This window comes from Lonchura striata, chromosome 4A, assembly GCF_050655825.1.
Source record: "Lonchura striata isolate lonStrDom1 chromosome 4A, ASM5065582v1, whole genome shotgun sequence".
NCBI classification, from domain to species: Eukaryota; Metazoa; Chordata; class Aves; order Passeriformes; family Estrildidae; genus Lonchura; species Lonchura striata.
Genome location: NC_140742.1, coordinates 6,512,242 through 6,530,464, shown reverse-complemented (window position 1 = coordinate 6,530,464; position 18,223 = coordinate 6,512,242). Strand labels below are relative to the sequence as shown.

The following is an 18,223-nucleotide window of genomic DNA, read 5'->3' as shown; positions in this document are numbered from 1 at the left end:
AAAGTTCTCATTCTCTTTATTTTCTCATTCCTTTGGTAGGAGCCTGGCAGCCACCCAGCATCAGGGAAGATGGTCACACTGGAAGACACTGCTGTGACCAGACCTATCAATGTCACACACGCACCAAGCAGCTCCAAGCTCCACACCTGCAAAGGTTTTCCCTCTCATGGTCATAAGAGTTTCTATTTATTGATGTATGCTAACCTATGTGTCTATTAATTCAGGAAAATGTTTATCTGGAGATCTCCCAAACCTTTTTTTTTTTTTTTTTTTTTTTTTTTTTTTGGTGCAAGGACTAGTAGAAACCTTTCACATGAGTTTCCTGCTGTTGAGGATAGAAATAAATCTGGACATTCACTAAGAAGTTTCTTTCATTTTGTTTTAGACTTGGTTTGGCAGTGAGGTGGTGTGATTTATGGTGAACACCACATCCAGCACAAGGCTGCTGTAAGCTATGTGAGTGTGTGTTTTTATAAAGAGATTATATTTATCTCAAAACCAGAAGGCTGGTGGGGGAAACTTTCCCAGGGTCCTTAACAGTATCTTGCACAGAAAGAAGGGAAAAACCCAACATAAAACCTTACAAAAAATATCATACTGCAGTTTTGGAATTGCTTCTGCTACCAAAGCTTGACCTACCCAAGAATAAAACTCAGAATAAATGACTCTGCTTTTGAAAGAAATGTTTGCTTTCTTTTGAAAAAAAAAACCAAAAAAAACAGTCCATGCCCCATCCCAAGGCAACTGGCTTAAAAGCAAGTGCCAGAGAGATGGGAGCCTCAGAGATAATACACTAACCAACCCTCTGTTATCATGGCTCAAACATGATTAATTAATGTGGAACTTCTTGTAATAATATTAGTCTGGTGACCTCATTTGTTATACATGTTGCTGCCATTAGAATTCCAATACATCACCTAAAAGATACAGAGCTCACAGCCATCTGTGCTGTACCTGCTTGTGAGGTTCTCTGCATCTCCTCCTCTGCAATTGCTGCCCAGTTCTTTTCCCCTGGTAGCTGAAGCTTTCAAAAGAAATCTGCTGGCAGTAATTTGGGTGGTTTAGGTTTCAGGACCAGTCCAATGTCCCAGCATGTTCAGACTTTGTTTTGGTGCTGCTCCACTCACTAAGAAATCCTCACTTTGTTCAATTTGTCGTTATTGAGTTTCAGTATTAACTTTTATTTGTCCTCTTTCCCATCACCCTCATCGAGTCTTTCCTCTTTATCCATCTTCTTCACTTAATTCTCTCACCTGACAGACACTGGGGTTCTGCTGACCTTCCTTCTGCCACAGCATGGCTCCCATCTTAGCCTGATTATTAGAAAAAGCTGGAAGTATTAAATCAGTTTAAAACTCTTTTTACTTCACCAAATGTATGTGGACAAATCACAGCTCAGTCAGATGTTGCTGAGCTTGGATCTTCTGCTCAGGGGTTTAGGCTAACAATCAATTTTCAGCGCAGGAGTCACTAAAATTCCCTCCATGCTGTTCAGCTCTCATACAATCAAAGTTTGTCAGGTACTTAGAGTCAGATTAATGCTCTTTCCTTGAGTTTGAGCCTTGCTCCTAGAAGCTCCCCACTTGCCTGTGCATTGCCCAAGCCAGCAGGTGCAGAAGATCCCTGTGGGGATGGATGCCCAGCACTGGAGATGAGCCAGCCTGGTGGGGGCAGGCACAGGGCTGCTTGATAACTCATGAGATCCAAATGCAGACTCTGCAATCCCCTACCTGAGCTACCCTGATCACTTTGCAGGTCTGCACTATGAGGTTAACACATGGGGACTTCAGAGCAGTTACAAAACTTCTTTGGTGTCTGCACAATTAAATGTGTTATTAACAATCCATTTCTTTGTTCTCCCAAGGACATTTTGTCCCCTTCTATCAATGTACTTTGCAAACATCACTTAATACATTTCCCTTGGCTTCATTTTATGTCATTCTTCTTCATATTAACTTGTATCTGAAACTAGTGGGATGCAACTGTGCAAAAGGATACTTAAGATTGAAACCTAGTAAGAAAAATGCCCTAACAGCAAGATTTGTAAAACCTTGGCAGCACTTCCCAGCATGAAGGGATGGAAGCCCTACCACTTAAATCATGTTAGTCTGGGCTTGGTCTGCAGCTCAGGAATGTGCTGCAGAGAACCAACTTCTGCTAGGCCAAAGTACCTTTCCATGCATACTACTACTCCCACTTCAGATGTGAGGCTTGGAAGAGGTGCCATGGAGTACAGGCAGCACTTTGTAGCCTTCCAGTTTGATTTTCTTCTGCTCTCGCTTTTCATCAAAAGTCTCTGGAATAACTGATAGGTAGAAACATCTAAGAAATCATGAAATAATGTAAAGCTCACTGAGAACAAATAATAATTCAGGGAAGGACAGCAGAAAAGGCAGTCTCTTGGCAGTGGCCATCTCATTGGAACAGTCTCAGCCTAGCTGAGCCAGGTGTGTTCATTAGGAAGGTCAGGTGCTGATTAGTGCACCCGAGCTGGGAGCTGCCTGTGGCAGAGGATGTGATCTCAGGCTGGAAACACAAATAGTTTTAAACAGAGAGTAAATAACAAAAATGGTGGGGAGGACTGTCAGAACAGAAAACTTGCAGAGGGTGAAGTGTGTTGGATCAATTACTGACTATGAGCAATATCTGCTGTGCCCAAGAGAAGAAAATGAGCTGTTTAAGAGATTCTAATGTACTTCAGAACACATTAGAAGTCTTTATTCTCAAATGCTTTTCTTTTAACTTAAAGACCTTGAGATGTTTTTGACTACTTTTCCATGGAAAGGTGGACCACCTTGATTTTAGGACTAATCCACACTGATTCCTTCCTGATCCCAGTACTGCTCCCATAGTATTTGTATTCTGTACAAATAGCAGGAGCAAAGAAGCTTGCTGGGCATTTGAAGAACAACCAAGGCAGCTCTTCAAAACCATATTATCAGTGCATGCAGCCCTGATCCCAGTTGCTTTAGTACTCACAATCTCTAAGAGTGGTACCAAATGCTATCTGTGATGCTGTCACTCTCCTTGGAGAAAAGCCTCCTCCTGTTGTCCAGGTGCCAATCCTCTGCTTGCTACAGAGCCAGCACATCCATTGCATCCCATTTCTGCCTGAACGCCTACATAGTGTGCAACACTTTGTTCATGTTCCTCTTTAGAACACAACCTTCATAGTAGAACTGATTTTGTGATTATTTATATAAAAATAGAAATATTACAGAGCTCGAATTATGGTATTCCAGCTGGTGGTCACTGAATAAGAAGAAATAGGGCAGTGTTGGAAGGACCAAGGTTTCCTGATGCTATGGGATATCCCCATTGGCAGAGCAGTGTATAAACTGCATATCTCCCAAATCACAGCCCTCCAGCTTCCATTGATTCTCAAGCTGTGGCTATGCTATGAACAAAACATTCTCAGCTTAAGAGCTTCAGCACTGGACCAGTGCTATCCTACTTAACTGTTAGCTCACACCCTGGTACTATTTTAGCCTTTGCTAAATGGCTCATAAATGATGCCTGAACACTGTTTGGACAACATCATAAATCAGGAACAATTGCCAATAGGTAGCATGGGCAAGAGTACTGTTCCACACTATGCAAACACTGCTCAGATGAACTGCAGCACAGGATGTGTTTTCTTTCATGTGTTTGTGCTGATTGGCACCGGCTGGACCATGGCCAACGGAGGGCACCAGGCTGTGGGGCTGACTCTGTGATCCAGGCTCCTCAGGGCACAGCTGCGGGCTGCAGGTTAGGAGGGAAGAAGCTTTTCTGTTGGAAGAAAAGCACTCCTTTAAAGACAGGAATGAAAGAAAATGGGAAGCAGTCCCACTGTGCCACTTTAGCCTTTATTGCACCTTGTCGAACTTTGTTCCAAATGCATTTAAATTTGGTGTAGAGCTGAAATGCAGAAGGTTTTAGGGTGTTTGTGTTTTTCAAGTTCTTCCTGAGACAAAGAGTTTTCACTGCAGTGGACTCACTAGGACCTCTCTTCTCACCAGACAGGCAGCTTGCCTGGTGCCACTGCTGGCAAGGTCTGGGACAGGCATGGTCTAATCAGATGCTGTCAGTGTGTGGCAAGCTCAAGAGAGTCTAAAGCCAGGACTTTGAGAGAAGTGAAATGCTCCCAATCTTTTTTTATGAGCTAAAAAAAAATTGAAGAAAACAAACTTGCTTTCAAGCTATTGTCACACTGTACATGTGGGGAACTGTGTGTGTGTGTCTGTGTAAACTGAGAAAAGGTTTAAGAGACAGAAAACCCCAAATTCTCAGGTCACATGAAATAAGAAATACTTTTTATCTTTCCCATGGGCACATGATGCAAAAGGTTAAGAACTGAGGGCTGAAAGGAAAAAGTATCTGAAATATGCATTTACTTTATTCTTCCCATGTTTTTGCAAGTGAAAAATGTTACATATGTAAAACTGGAGAGCCCTCTCACTTCATCAAATAAATGAAAGGAAATGTGAAAAGGAACATGCCACACTCAGTATGCATATATACTTTTATTTATCTCCCAAAGATGGATTAAAGCAAAAAAATGTGTCCTTGAGTAAAGAAACAAAATGTTTCATTCCCTAAGAAAATGACATTGCAAACCACATTTTCATAAACAAATTGCACCAGTAACAGTGTGACTTGGGAGCTGCTCAAAGGGGAAGAATGACCTCTGTGTAGCTGTGAGCAGGAACACTGGTGGGAGCCAGAGCCCTGCAGAGATGCACAGGGAGCTCTGCCTCTGCTGGAGGAGTGAAGCACACTGGCATGGCCACACTGCTAGAGAGCAGGCACTGATATTTTGTCTGCATCAGCCTTGGCTCTCCCCACCACATGGTCATAGGAACTCCAACTCCCACTGCAAAGTGCAGGTACTCCTGATGATTCAACTCAGGTGTTCTTGAAAAGCAATAATGTCTCCTTTTTGGCCCCTGCTCCACTGTGCTTCTCAATTGCCATCACTCTTCCCAGCGCATGCAAACCTGGTATCTCTGCTCTTCCTGAGGCTGGTTCCCCTTCCTCAGGATGTGAGCTGCCTGCGGGTCAGCTCAGTTCCTCATCTCCTTTCGCATCCTCTCGGGCCTGGCACAGGCCCCTTTCCTGTAGGACATTCCAGTGGTGAGTACTCACTTGCACCCTGAACAATGCCACATGCACACACCCAGTGCTGGTGGTGAGATGCAGTCTTGTCACTCACCCATCCCTTTTGTTCCTCAAGTTTCCTCTCTCAAGGCATTAGTAGCACGAAACTCATTACAACGCTCATCCCAACTGGAAACACCTGCAAAACCTGAGGGACCGTAACTGCTCGATAGCAAGGAAGAACTTCGCTGGGTCAGGCTGAAGGATGCAAAGTTAGACCAGTGGGGGAAAGATGGTCATTGTGATCCTGTGCAGAGGCATGAGGCGCCCTGTGCCCAGGAATCAGCTCATGGCGGGTGTTTGCCATCAGCTGTGTGCACACATACCCAGAAACGCTTAGGGACAGTCTCTGAGCACACACAGCTTGGCAGCAGTGCTGGGACAGTGATGGAGATGGCCGGCAGAGCAGTGGGAGCTTGGTTACAGTCTGGGGCTGACAAGAACCAGGTTCTTGCCATTACTGACAATCGCAAGCCCTGCAGATTTTTTTTTTTGTTGTTGTTGTTTTTCAACCGGGTCCCAGCAGAAAGCTGTGGCTGACACAGCGATATCGAGGGTCACAGCAGGGCTGTCAAGAAGGCAATTCCCAAGGAATTCTGCGGCGCCGCAGCTCTCCGCAGTAACTGAGCGGGACTGCCCGGCGCTGACTGCGAATGAGCCTCCGGGCCCGTCAGCCGGCTTGGGCTTTATTTGCAGCATTTTTACACGGATTTTAAAAATAAAACCCGTCCCCCCCCACACCCCGGCTGAAAGTCGTCCTTGTCCCTTTCTGACCAGGAGCCCTCTCCCTGGAGAGCCCAGGACCGCCAAGAATGTTCCCACGCAGCCGCCACGGCACCGCCCGCCGCGGAACGCGGGGCTCTGCGGCCGCCGGGGCGCGGCTCCTTCGGGGCGGCCGCAGCGAGGGGCCGGGGCCGGACTGGGCCGGGCCGGGGCCGGAGCCGAGGACGGGCCGGGGCCGGACTGCGCCGGGCCGGGGCTGGAGCCGAGGAGGGGCCGGGGCCGGACTGGGCCGGGGCGGGGCTGGAGCCGAGGAGGGGCCGGGGCCGGACCGGGCCGGGGCGGGGCTGGAGCCGAGGAGGGGCCGGGGCCGGACTGGGCCGGGCCGGGGCTGGAGCCGAAGCTGGAGCCGGGCCGGGCGGGGAGCGGGCGGCAGCGACACCTGACGGCCGCGGGTGGCGGCGCGGGCGGCGGGGCCGCTCCGCAGCCCCGGCCCCTCCGCAGCCCCGGCCGCTCCGCAGCTCTGGGCCCCTCCGCAGCCCCGGCCCCTCCGCAGCCCCGGCCGCTCCGCAGCTCTGGGCCCCTCCGCAGCCCCGGCCGCTCCGCAGCCCCGGCCCCTCCGCAGCCCCGGCCCCTCCGCAGCCCCGGCCGCTCCGCAGCCCCGGCCCCTCCGCAGCCCCGGCCCCTCCGCAGCCCCGGCCCCTCCGCAGCCCCGGCCGCTCCGCAGCCCCGGCCCCTCCGCAGCCCCGGCCGCTCCGCAGCCCCGGCCCCTCCGCAGCCCCGGCCCCTCCGCAGCCCCGGCCGCTCCGCAGCTCCGGGCCCCTCCGCAGCTCCGGGCCCCTCGGCCCCTGCGGGCCTTGCCCCGAGCAAAAGCCGCTCCGTGCTGGGGGAGCCCGGCCCGGTGTGGTCCCGAGAGGAGGCTCTGCGAGGGGCAGTTCATTCTTCCCTGCAACCTCCCGGGACAGCGCCGCTGTACCCAGTGCGCCGGTCGCTTTGGGAGCGTCTCTCACTGTGTGTCTCTTTGCACTAGTCACGCTAAAATTGACTTTGTATCTACTAAAAAGTTTTAAATCCTTAATATAACACATACTTCTGATACACAACAGGACAGCTTTTAAACGCCACGTGTCTTTGTAGCCTGCCCAAATCCCGGCTGAGGCTATCCCAACAGGACACTGCTGGGACAGCTGTGTCCCTGCCCAGCCTGCCCATCGGGCTGGGTGTTTACCTGCCTCGAGTTATCCTGTCTGCTCCAGGTTTAAGATTCAACCTTCACATTTGCTCAGCCTTTGACAGAAAGCCACGAGAACAGCTGTGTCCCTGCCAGCCCATCCGACCAGCCCTGCAGGCAGATGGATGGCCTGACTCCTTGCCTGTGGGCATTTCAGCGGATAATCAGTGCTCTGACAGTAACACCTCACGCAGGCCATGTGCTCTGATGGGCAATTTCTTGTCTTTCTTGGTGCCAAGTGTAAGTTCACTGTCTGGATATAGGTGGGGTGCTGCTTAAAATAGACCTTATATGCCTTGTTGTATTAGTGCAATGTTCCATAAGCTGCTTTGGAAAGACACATTCGTGTCTACATTTGAACTTTTCAGTCTGAGTGTTGTTAAAGCTCATTCACATCCTGGGATAAGATTAAGCCATCAGGGTCAATAAAACCTCTTTCCTTCCATGCATTTCCATGCTCTTGCCTGAAGGGATCTCTGATTCATACCTGAGTGAGCAAAGGATGTGAAGCAACTCAGCTGCTTTGGGAAGGGGGAGAAATTCCCAACTGCTACAGGCTGGCCTTTCAGCCTGCATCACTGCTCTAGGCTGTCACATGAGGCACTTCAGAGGAAAGAGGTGTGCTGGTAGAATTTCACTGGAGTGGAAAACACCCTGAAATGTCTCAAAAGCTCCAACACAGGAGGGAAGATGTGATGAAAATAGATAATGGGTGTTGGAGAGAGCCCTGGTCTGTTTGGTGTCTCTATCCCAGTTCAGCTATAGTGTGAAGGCGTATGACTTAATGAATAATCTCTTAAGAGTCCAAAAGAAAAGAAAAGGCCGCCCAAGTTATGAGGGCTGTGGCCTTCTCTCAAACTACAGTTTTCCTCTTGGGAAGGGTGAGCAGCCTTGCAGCAGCCACAGCAATGCTTATGAAAATCAGGGTTCCCACTTTTGCAAACTTGTTGGCAGTTGTACCAACCCACACAATTCTGTTTTGACTTTTCTTGTGCCACTCTGAAGAGGTCTAATGAAGCAGGCCATCCTGCTGTGAAAGATGTTTTTTCACATTGTCTGTGAACCTCTTCTGTGTCCCAAATGGGGAGGCTTGATGTAATGATTACGAGGTGGCCTAGCAGCATGATACCTCATGTACTGAGAGACAGAGATGTGTTGTACAGAAACCCACTTTTGTTCTGTTATGATGGCTTTTGAGAAGCACTTCATTGCCACAGAGAAAGTGGCTAATGCAAACCCAACTGTCACTGTTGAGCAACACAGCAGGCGAGCTGGGAGCCGGAGCCCCGCGGTCACGTACTTCCCTTTGACAGTGACTCTGCAAGCAGAGGCAGCGGTGTCGAAATGCCCTCTGTGCTCTAAAAGGGGGGTGAGCGATAACTGCACATCTGCCTCCTCCCAGAAGTCCAGACTGAAGGGTCTGACAGTGGTCATTGCTCAAGGGACATCTCTGTGACAATGCAGCAGTTGCCTGTAGAGTGGAGGACAGATAAACACATCAGCTTGGCATTTAGGTGCTCTTGGTATGTTGGCCCCATGCTGTTCCTGCAGTCAGCTCTGAGGCTTGAAGAGCAGAACATGTGGCTAGGATCAGAGTAGGGGCTGGCTGACCCAGCACTCTATCACTTGGGGTTCTCCAGCAGCAAATGCTAAAGAAAGAATGGAAAGACTGGGAAACTGCTATCTCTCTAGCTGCAGTCCCAGTTTCCAGTTATCTGTGACTTAGGAGCCTTTAGAAGTGGTATCTCCAAACATGGAAGGCCTGATGTGGTTTTCTTTCCTGACTGCCAATTGCTTTTGCCAGCACTGCCACTTCAGCATTGGGAGGGCAGTCTGAGAGCACCACTGCAGCTTTTCCTGCTGTATTCCCATGTGGGAGAGAGCCTGGCATGGCACAGACACTGTGGTTGCAGAGCAGGAGCATGCAGGTTCACCATAGGCCTTTGCCTGCCATGCCTTGTAGCCATCACCAGTGGTTTGGGCCCAAGATATTAATTTGGTAGGATCTCCAGAAAGTGGCAGCAGAGAAACTTCAGGTTTCTGAAAGTAATATGCAGAGAAAAAAAAAAAATTAGTAACTGCATATTCAGTAAAAGACAGTGATGCGTGTCAGAAGCACAGTTGCTCTCTCTGCCTTCATTGTCTGTGAAAAAGAATTGGCACAATCCTGTCTTTGACAACTTAAATGCTTGTTAAGTTTTTTTAATGAAAAAAGCCTCAATACATACATGAATCCATGGTTGTCTTTTTAGAATTCTAGGGTTGGATTTTGTTCTCAGAAGTAACTGTATTGATACCAGCAGTGAATAAAGCAGCTCCATAGCTCATGATTTCTTTAAGAGAGAAAGTCTATCAATCTTTCAGACCTAGAATAAGACTTTACTCATTATCTAGCCATGTAATAAAATTACTGCAAGAAAAAAGATAGTCCTTTGAGGAGGAAATATAGAAAATATAGCTTTATTTTTCGATGATGCACTAGAATTAAGGAAATCAGGGAATTAAGGTGGCTGCAATAGAACTTTATTTTGAAGCAAAATCTCTAGACAAGGTTACTTAGCACCTATAAACAGAGATCTGGTCTCAACTGAACAGGTATGCCAGATCTCGGGGAAAAAAAAGAAAGTCTGTTTTTCCTCCACTCATATAGAAATCCAAGTGTACTCATTAAAATTAAATAAGAATAAATTGAAGCTACCTAAAATTACTTGACTTCTGGCTGGTGCTATTTTTCTACTTCTTAAGGATTAAATATCAACACTACTACTCTTCCTTGAATGCTATTCTTAACAGTGTATGAGGTACAGGATGTCTTCTGGGTCATTCAGTAGCTGTGACAGTTAGTGGGGTTTTCTTATCTCTCACTGTCCATCTGAAAACCAGCTTTGAACCTCTTGATTGGTGTCTGCCTTTCCCCCCACTCCCCGCCTCTGTCTCTCTTTCTCATTCTTTCCCCCCTTAACCCAAGGTCTAAAACAAATGTGCCAAACACATAATCAGGCATGAACAGAAATATCCGCTGTTTGCTGGAGCTCAGCCTCTGACTCTTGTTGCTGTGCACCTGCCAGAAAAGAGGGCAGGAAGGGAGGATGGCACTGACAGCAAAACTTGGAGGTCCCCATACTGTGTTGATTTGTTTTTCTTTCTGAACGAGGTGAAGAATGGAAATGGGAACAAGATGCTCACACAACTCAAAGCTCAGGCTGGCCAACAAGGCATGGTTCAGTGAGTTTTGTTGACAAGACGGACTTAATTCTGGATGCTGCTGGCTAGCAGAACTGGATTGACTGAGCAAACGGAAGTGGAACACAGTCGTTGATGACTGGAGTTGGGCCTAACTTGGTAACACACAGCTTTAATTCCCTCATCAAAAAGAGTATATTGGCTTTGAAGATGTTTCTGCAAGGAGCTGTTCAAATGTAAAGTTTCCTGGTGTGCTGTGAAGGCATGCTGACCAGGGGCCAGATTCTCCAATCACCTAGCCTTGGCTAAGTCAATTTGGATCACAGAAACATAGAAAATGAAGAGTTGAAAGGAACCTTAAAGATCATCCAGTCCCAACTCCCCCTGCCATGAGCAGGGACACCTTCCATTAGACCAGCTCGCTAAAGGCCTTCTCCAGCCTGGCCTTGAACTGTGACAGGGTTGGGGCTTTCACAACTTCCCTAGGCAATTTTTTCCAGTATCTCCCCACCTTTACAGTAAATAATTTCTTCCTAATATCCAGCCTAAATTTCCTCTCTTTCAATTTGCACCCATTACTCCTTGTCCTGACACTACAGTTCCTAATGAAGAGTCTTTCTCCAGCTTCTGGTATTTGTAGGCTCTTCAAATACTGAAGTTGCTATAAGGTCTTCACAAACCTTCTCTTCTGTGGGCTGAACAGTCTGAATTATTTTCCCTGTCTTTGTCAAGGTGGTGCTCCAGTCCTCTTATCAACTTTGTGGATCTGCTCTGCACTTGCTCCAAGAATTCCATGTCCTTTTTTGTTTCATGTCTGCGTGGATTGATCTGCACAGAGCAGCACAGGAATTAAATGAGTCTCAGTTTTTCCATGTCCAGTACAAACCTGCTAATCCTTCATGTTCTACTTTATGGCAGGTAAAAAGTACAAGAATTTGAGGCTGAAGTGTGAGAGAATTTGCTGCATGCTAATCAAATGGATGCATATTTTTTCAAGTGATTTTCCAAGAAAATTTGGGGACCAGTATGCAGAAGCCTCTGAAACATTATTTGATGGATATCTGTGATGCCCACAGCTTCTCTACCTCCTTTCTTCCTCTTCCCAGAGCAAGCTACAGAGCTGCATGCACTGCAAGTGCACTGAAAACAGTCCTTCATTGGGAAATGAGTGTGATTTCAAGGCTGTTGCACAGAGTGGGGCAGTGTGGTGACATCTGCAAAGTATAGAAGAAATCAGCTTCGCTGAGAGCCTTTCACCTTGGATATTACTGTGGGCCCACAGGACTGGGCTGGAGACAGGTGCAGGCAAAGCAGTGTGGCCTGGCTGGGGCAAGATGCTTGGTCTCCCACTGCCCCAGCTGATGAGTAGCAGGTTTCTGGTGCCATGTTGGCTAGAAGGCCTTCATGGACTCAAGCTCATGCTGGCTTGCATAAAAAACTACACAGACTACATGAACAGACCTATTTCTTGCAGCCAGTTAAAACCAAAGTAAAAACAGAACAAAACCACCCAGACCTGTCCATTCCTCTTTTACTGTATATTTTAAAACACAGGCAAATGAAAGAGGAACTGGACAGTAACTGTATTCCTCATTATCTGACTTTTCCTCAGGCACAAGGAATGGGTTTGACTGTTAGCAGGCTGGCTGGTCTTACTATGTCTGCACAGGGTCTCAGGAGTACCTCGTGTGTGCTCCCAGGGGGCTCAGTTACTTGGAGGCATAAATAAGTGCTTTCCAGATTAGGGGTTTGGTCAGAGCTGCAGAAACATGAAGTCTGTGGTTGCAGTCCTGGAATGCTGATAACGTAACTGAAAGCTGCTGGACTAGGGCAGGCCCAGCCACCAGCACTGGAGGGTGTCTGTGGGGTTTGGCTGAAGAGCCAGACAGCAGTGGGGAGGCAAAACTGGAAAGGAAGAGCTGCAGCTGAATGCTAGGAGTGAGAGGACCAATCCTACAAGAGGGATGTCCCTCAAATGTCCATCACACCATCAGGGCTAGCTGATGGTGCAGACACAAAACAATGTATTTTTAATGAATCCTGGCCTTACAAAATATACTGTGTATCATACTGGTCTAGAAAGATGAGGAATGCCTCTAAAATTCCTGGGTTTGCTTGAATTCATTTTGGTCTTGTGTGGCTAGCCTGTGCTGTTGGCATGGGCAAATGCAGCTTGCTGATCTCTGTCCCCACAGCTGTGCTGGCCAGCTGGGGTTCTGGCCAGGCTGGATGAAAACAGCACTGAGTCTAGGTGCCATCTCAGACTGCCCATACTGAGGGAGAGGAGAAACGGTTGGACTTGCTTTGGTTACAACTCTGAGCTATACACTGGTGTTTACTTTTATGTGCAGGCATTGTGGATGCCCCAGAGACCAGGACGGGACCTCAGGGGACACCAGAGGGTGTGTGGAGGGACCAGCAGCAGCTCCTTGGTCAGGTGCTGGAACTGGGAAATCAAAACCTGTCTGCTCGTGTGAGTGTGAGGGAACAGAAGAGCTGAGGCACAGCCATGAGTTCAAAAGCGAGGTGAGCCTTGTGGGGCAGCTTTTGGAACAAAACCTCCTGCAATGGCTGGAGCCCTGAGAACAGAACTCTGCTTCCCTGCGCCTCACTCAGACTCCTCTCAGGGTAAGAGATCCACCCTGGGCGTGAGCCTGTGTCCAGAGCTGGTTTGTTTGTGCCATTCTGTTCTGTTCTGTTTGTGCCCTCACAGCCTGGCTCCTCAGCAGCCAGGGCAAGTCAGGGGAGCCTGAGCACTGTGGGATGGAGGTGGCTGGACTGGGGACAGTTGGTGTGGCTGCTCACAGCTTTCCTGGGGCCCTTCCCTGTGCTGCCAGTGGCTGGCTCAGCTGCAGGTCTGTGTGCCCAGCCCTGTGTGCCCAGCCCTGTGTGCCCAGCCTTGTGTGCTCTGTGTGCCCAGCTATGTGTGCCCGGCTCTGTGTGCTCTGTGTGCCCGGCCCCTGAGGCGTCGTGGCCGCCCTGGGCACTCGCCCTCACCCCGCTCGTGAGCCTCGTGCCGCGCGGCAGGATGGGGAGAGCTGCTTTCACAACCTGGACGTGTTGTCACTCACATCCAGACATTTCCTGTTATCTAACCTCAGCCTTATCTTCCCCATTCGCAGCTTCCTCTTGAAGGAGGAGCAGCCCCTTCAAAACCGAGCTGTGTGCCCGGGCTGAGCCCCCACCGCGCTCCCGCGCCACCCCCGCTGCGGCCCCGGCCCGGCTGCCGTGGCTCTGGATGGCCCCACCATGGTAGGTGCCAGGTCCCCGTCCTGCCCACAGCAAGGGGGCTGGGGACAGGGGAGGATGTGTCCTTTGGGGTTCATCTGTTTCTCCCTCAGGAGGTCCCAAAGGCCTGTGGGTGTTGGACGCTGAAAGGTGTGGGGCAATTCCTGGCAATGAAGAAAGCTGTCCTCCCGCCGCATTTTACACCTCGAACTTCGAGGGGTTTTAATCCTCCTTGGGCTTGGGCTGCCTCCCTTCGGTACTGGGGTTGTGTCTGCCTAAGCCAGAGGGGCTTTTTGGTGCCTCCTTTCAGGGATGAGGTGGCATTTGGCTGGGTGTGCTTGGGGAAGGCAGGCTCGGGGATGGAATGCCACTGGTCCCAGCAAGGGAGCACTGCGCCCTGGATCATAGCTCCTTGATGAAGGTGAATTATGATTAGCAGTGATATGTAGCTCTACTCAGCAGCAGGGTGCATGTGTGTGTGCTCCCTCAGCTCACAGACACACACATGCTGCCCGTGAGCCGCTGGCATTTTGATCTAAATTAATCATAGATGAGGCAGCTCTCAATGAACAGAAGAGGGTGTGGGATGGAGGAGTGTGTAATCTGGGAGAGACCCTGTCCCAGTGGTGTGTGAGTGTGCTCGTCAGCTCCATTTCTCACTGTCCTTATGGTTTCAGTAGAGCAGATGAAAACTTACTGCACTTACCCTCTTCCCCTCTTTGTGTGTCTGGGGACGGGGACAGAGCTCAGTGTGCAGGGACAGGAGCTGTGGGGCTCAGGGGAGTGCAGGGACTGTGGGAGCATGTGAGGGTGACCTGAAGGTAATGGGGGCATTATCAGGCCCTTCCTGGGGGCTTTGAAGTGACCCAGCGTTTGTCTGGCAAAGCTCCTTGCAGTGTCTGCAGGGCTGGGAGCATAGGAAGGTCAAATATGGAGCAGAACAGCATCCGGTGGAAGCCTGCCATAGGCAAAGCCTTATTTGTATCTGTTATGACAAAGGCTTCCAGCTCCTAGCAGAAGCACAACCCAAGGTTTCAGCTGGCCAGGGGTTCAGCAGACCCTGTTGCCACCGATCTATGGGGACGCTTGCTTTCAATTCAGGCTATGATTTGTGTTTCACCAAGGGGAGAACAGAGATGACCTTGATTCCAGTTCAAATCCTGCATAATGAATGCATACCTTGAAATGTCTGCAGCCTGCATTCTAGGGCTCTGCTACTCAGCATGTGAAAACCACACAGTCACACTTCCATACATGCTGTTATTAGGTTTAGACTTGAATCTATGCAATAATCTTACTTTTCATTTATTTTCATTGCAAGTTGCAAAACAGTCTGAAGCCCTGTAAAAATACCTGAGCGATGACATGCAGCCTGGAGGGGACTTTTTGTGAATTTGGTAAGGGACTGACTTAAGAATGCAGCAAGAAAAATTTTTTTTTTTTGGCCTTCAGAGTATGCAGTAGATTGCTCAGTTTTATAACTGAGCTTTTACTTGGGACTACCCACTTCAGCTTGAAACCAGAAGCTCTGACAATGACAAATCCATTCACATCAGATATGATCTCTACGGGTAGAGTTGCAAGTTTCATTCCCATCTGCTGATAGAATTATCTCCATTGTGTCCCCATCCCTTATCTGTCCCTCACAGCAACATTTTATGTGGCTGTTTTTCCCCTCAGAAAGCCACAACAGGGGATTATTTTAAGCTTCAATTGCAGAAGCAGTGCTGCCTTGTTTTCTTCTTCCCCCTCCAAGGCCACATCTGTTAGACATCAGCACTGAAGCTGAAGGCAATAGAGTAATTGATACCTATTGAAGAGCCTGCTTAGTCTTTCTCTAGTGGCTTTCTCATATTTTGGTATGGCTTAGAGTCCTTTGGAGGATCACAGGTCCACACATACTCCAGCAGGCTGATCTTAAATCAGCTTATTGACATAGTTTTCTTATCTTCATGAAGTGCATATGCTGATTTTATCCACTGCCACATCATCTGCCATAGCTGAACTGCATTTGGAATGAGGAGGCAGAACACAGAACTGGTCACTATCTACATTGCACCCAAGGCGAAGGTGGAGACAGGGGAATGCCAGAATTGCAAAGCCTGGGTAGTCACTCAGTCTAGAAACAGATTTTACCTTTAAAGCTGTAGCTGTTATCTTGCTCTTAAGTCTTACTCCACTCTCTTCTGGGTTTGGAGACCTGTATTTGCTATGCTTTCATCTGAAAAAAACCTTTTCCTTTCCAGGTATGTTTCTGTATGTGATATTAGATGTAATTCTATGATCATCTGTGTAAAATAGAGTCATGGAAGTTAGAGGTAGAAATGGTTGATGAATTGCCCACTGTATGATATTCTTAATTTACTTAATTTAATTCTACTTTAGCGGCTTTGATGGTCTACCTTAAAAAATATAATTAAAAACATTTCAGTCTTTATTTTGATACTAAAAATAGCATTACTACTTTCTCACAAACTGGTGATACTGGTCATGTGAGATTAAAATCCATGGACTGGTAAGGAAGCTAAAACACCATGCTAAAAACTTAGCTATATCTGGACATGTCCACAGAGAGTATGAATGACATAAATAGTCTTGTGCAGAATGAGTGTGTAACTTAGGAGCCAGGATGGATTTTTTTTGGGAGGGTTGTACGGTATCAGAATTTCAAATCTGTTTTTAGACTGAATTTCTAAACAGTCAGCATCTGAGAAGGACACAGAACAGAGTAATACTGTACAATATCTTCACTTGTGTATGTTTTTTATTTCGTTTTCTTTAGGTGCATTTCTGCATTTCTTGTACACTCTTGTTAAAAGAACAAGGGAATAACACTATATTTTGTATTTGTGCAAGAATTGTGTGTGTGTGTGTGTGTGTGTGTGAATATGGTGTTCACCCTTAAAGGCTGGATTATGCCAGCGTTTGGAGGTGGAAAGCTCCACTTATTGCAGGAAAGGCTTTCTCTGCTAGAAATGAAGCAGAAGGGTTCATTTGTCAACAGAAGAGAAAGTTTCACTTCACTTCTGAAGAAGTTCATTGTTTCCCTATGTGGAGTTTGGTTTTCTTTCAGCATCATAATCTCTAGAGTATTCTGCCAAATGGAGGAGCCTCCAACAGAGTCAGTGATCAACCCCTGTGTGTATGCCCAGGGGCAGAGTTGTGCTTCTTTTCCTGACTCTTGAATTAATAGAGTGGATATTTTCCTCAGCAGAAGGCAGTGTCTGCTGGTGTGGTTCTCTGTCACCCCAAAAAGAGTGCAGGAGGGGGAAATATGGGAGGATAAATGATGCATTTTGCTAACTGGAAAAAGCCTTTGAAGTTAACAACAGCTGCTGTGCTTCTTTTCCCTGTGTGTGCCCAGGCTGGCGTCCAGCGAGGACTCTGTGACCCGGGAGCTGCAGTGTGGCACTGCGTGTATTTGACAAGCTGAGTCCGACACTCAGTGTGCAGAGTGTCAGTTTGTCAAATACCCCAAGTGAGGCACTGCTGAGCAACGCGACGCCGAGGGTGCAGCCCCTTCCTCCTGCTCTGGCAGGAGCCTTCCTCTGCAGGCTCAGCACTTCTCCAGAAACCCACCGAGGTGCTGAGCAGCCCATCCCATTGTTCCAGAACACCTGGCTGATGCTGTGCTGCCAGGTTTCCCTTCCACCCTGGTTTTGGAAGTATCTGTCGGGGTATCCCTCCCAACATTTAATCAGAGCAGAAGTGGTGCTGGTGCAACTTCTCTATCAGGGAATTGTGCCCTGGGTCCTTGTTATTTGCATCCAAATGCAATGCTGTTCTCTTACACAGCATTAACTAGCCAGCTGTGAATTAAGCTCAGTTAACAAGAATCCTGGCAACTATAATCACAACATCATGGGTGAAAGCAGCATTATCCATAATAAAGAATCTTGCATTTGGACATGTAGTAATCTTTTTTATATGGAGTACAAACTAATGAGGATGCTCATTAACTTTCCTCTGGCCCATTAGCCTGTGAAAAATGTATGTTTGCTCAATCTGTTTTAAATTAGGCCATGGAGTCCATTGCCCTTCCTGGGAGCCTTGCTGTTTGGAGAAGACTTCTTGTCTCTGCATGGTTATTCCTAGTCAGCACTTACAGCAAGGTTGCCTACTCTGCTATTTAATGAAAGTAATTCCCTCTAAATCATCCTGCTTGAAGATGTAATGATTGCTAAGTGTTTTCAGTAACTGACTTGTAGAATTTCAGATATGTCAGGGTAGGGAAATGAGAGGGGCAGCATTGAGCCCAATTTGACAAATCAAACTCTGAAAGCATTTGACATGGAAAACTCAAAAATAAAAAAAAAATCCCAAGACTCTACTGACTAGTTCTAGGACAGTAGCACCAGCAAATTTTGCAATATTTGAGAATATTAATAAACTGAAATATTTAACTTTTGGGCTTTTTGTTGCAACTATTTCTTAGCAAATATTTTGAAGAAGCTGGAGATTCTACAAAGCTGGAACCCATGAATGTGTATCATTGCCTAAGCAAATTGTGTTCTGCTTTTTGACTAGATTGTGCACTTCTGGACAAACATGATCCACAAGTGGTCCAGAAATGGCCCTACTCCGTATGACTCACACTCCCATGGTCTCTCTCAGGCACCTCCTCATGACTCACAGACATCACCATGATCTTTATCATGGAGGTTAGCTTCAAAAGAGAGCAAGGTCTATGATTTCAAGCTTTGCTTTGTCCCCAGTGGATCC

General features: G+C 47.8%; 1 long non-coding RNA gene across 1 annotated transcript; it reads left to right on the top strand.

Moving 5' to 3' along the window:
• Positions 1–6,584: 6,584 nt before the first annotated feature.
• Positions 6,585–17,408, top strand: LOC146763270 (uncharacterized). The gene is made up of 2 exons (XR_014952485.1): positions 6,585–12,901; positions 13,396–17,408. It is a non-coding gene; the product is annotated as an uncharacterized LOC146763270 (long non-coding RNA).
• Positions 17,409–18,223: the final 815 nt, after the last annotated feature.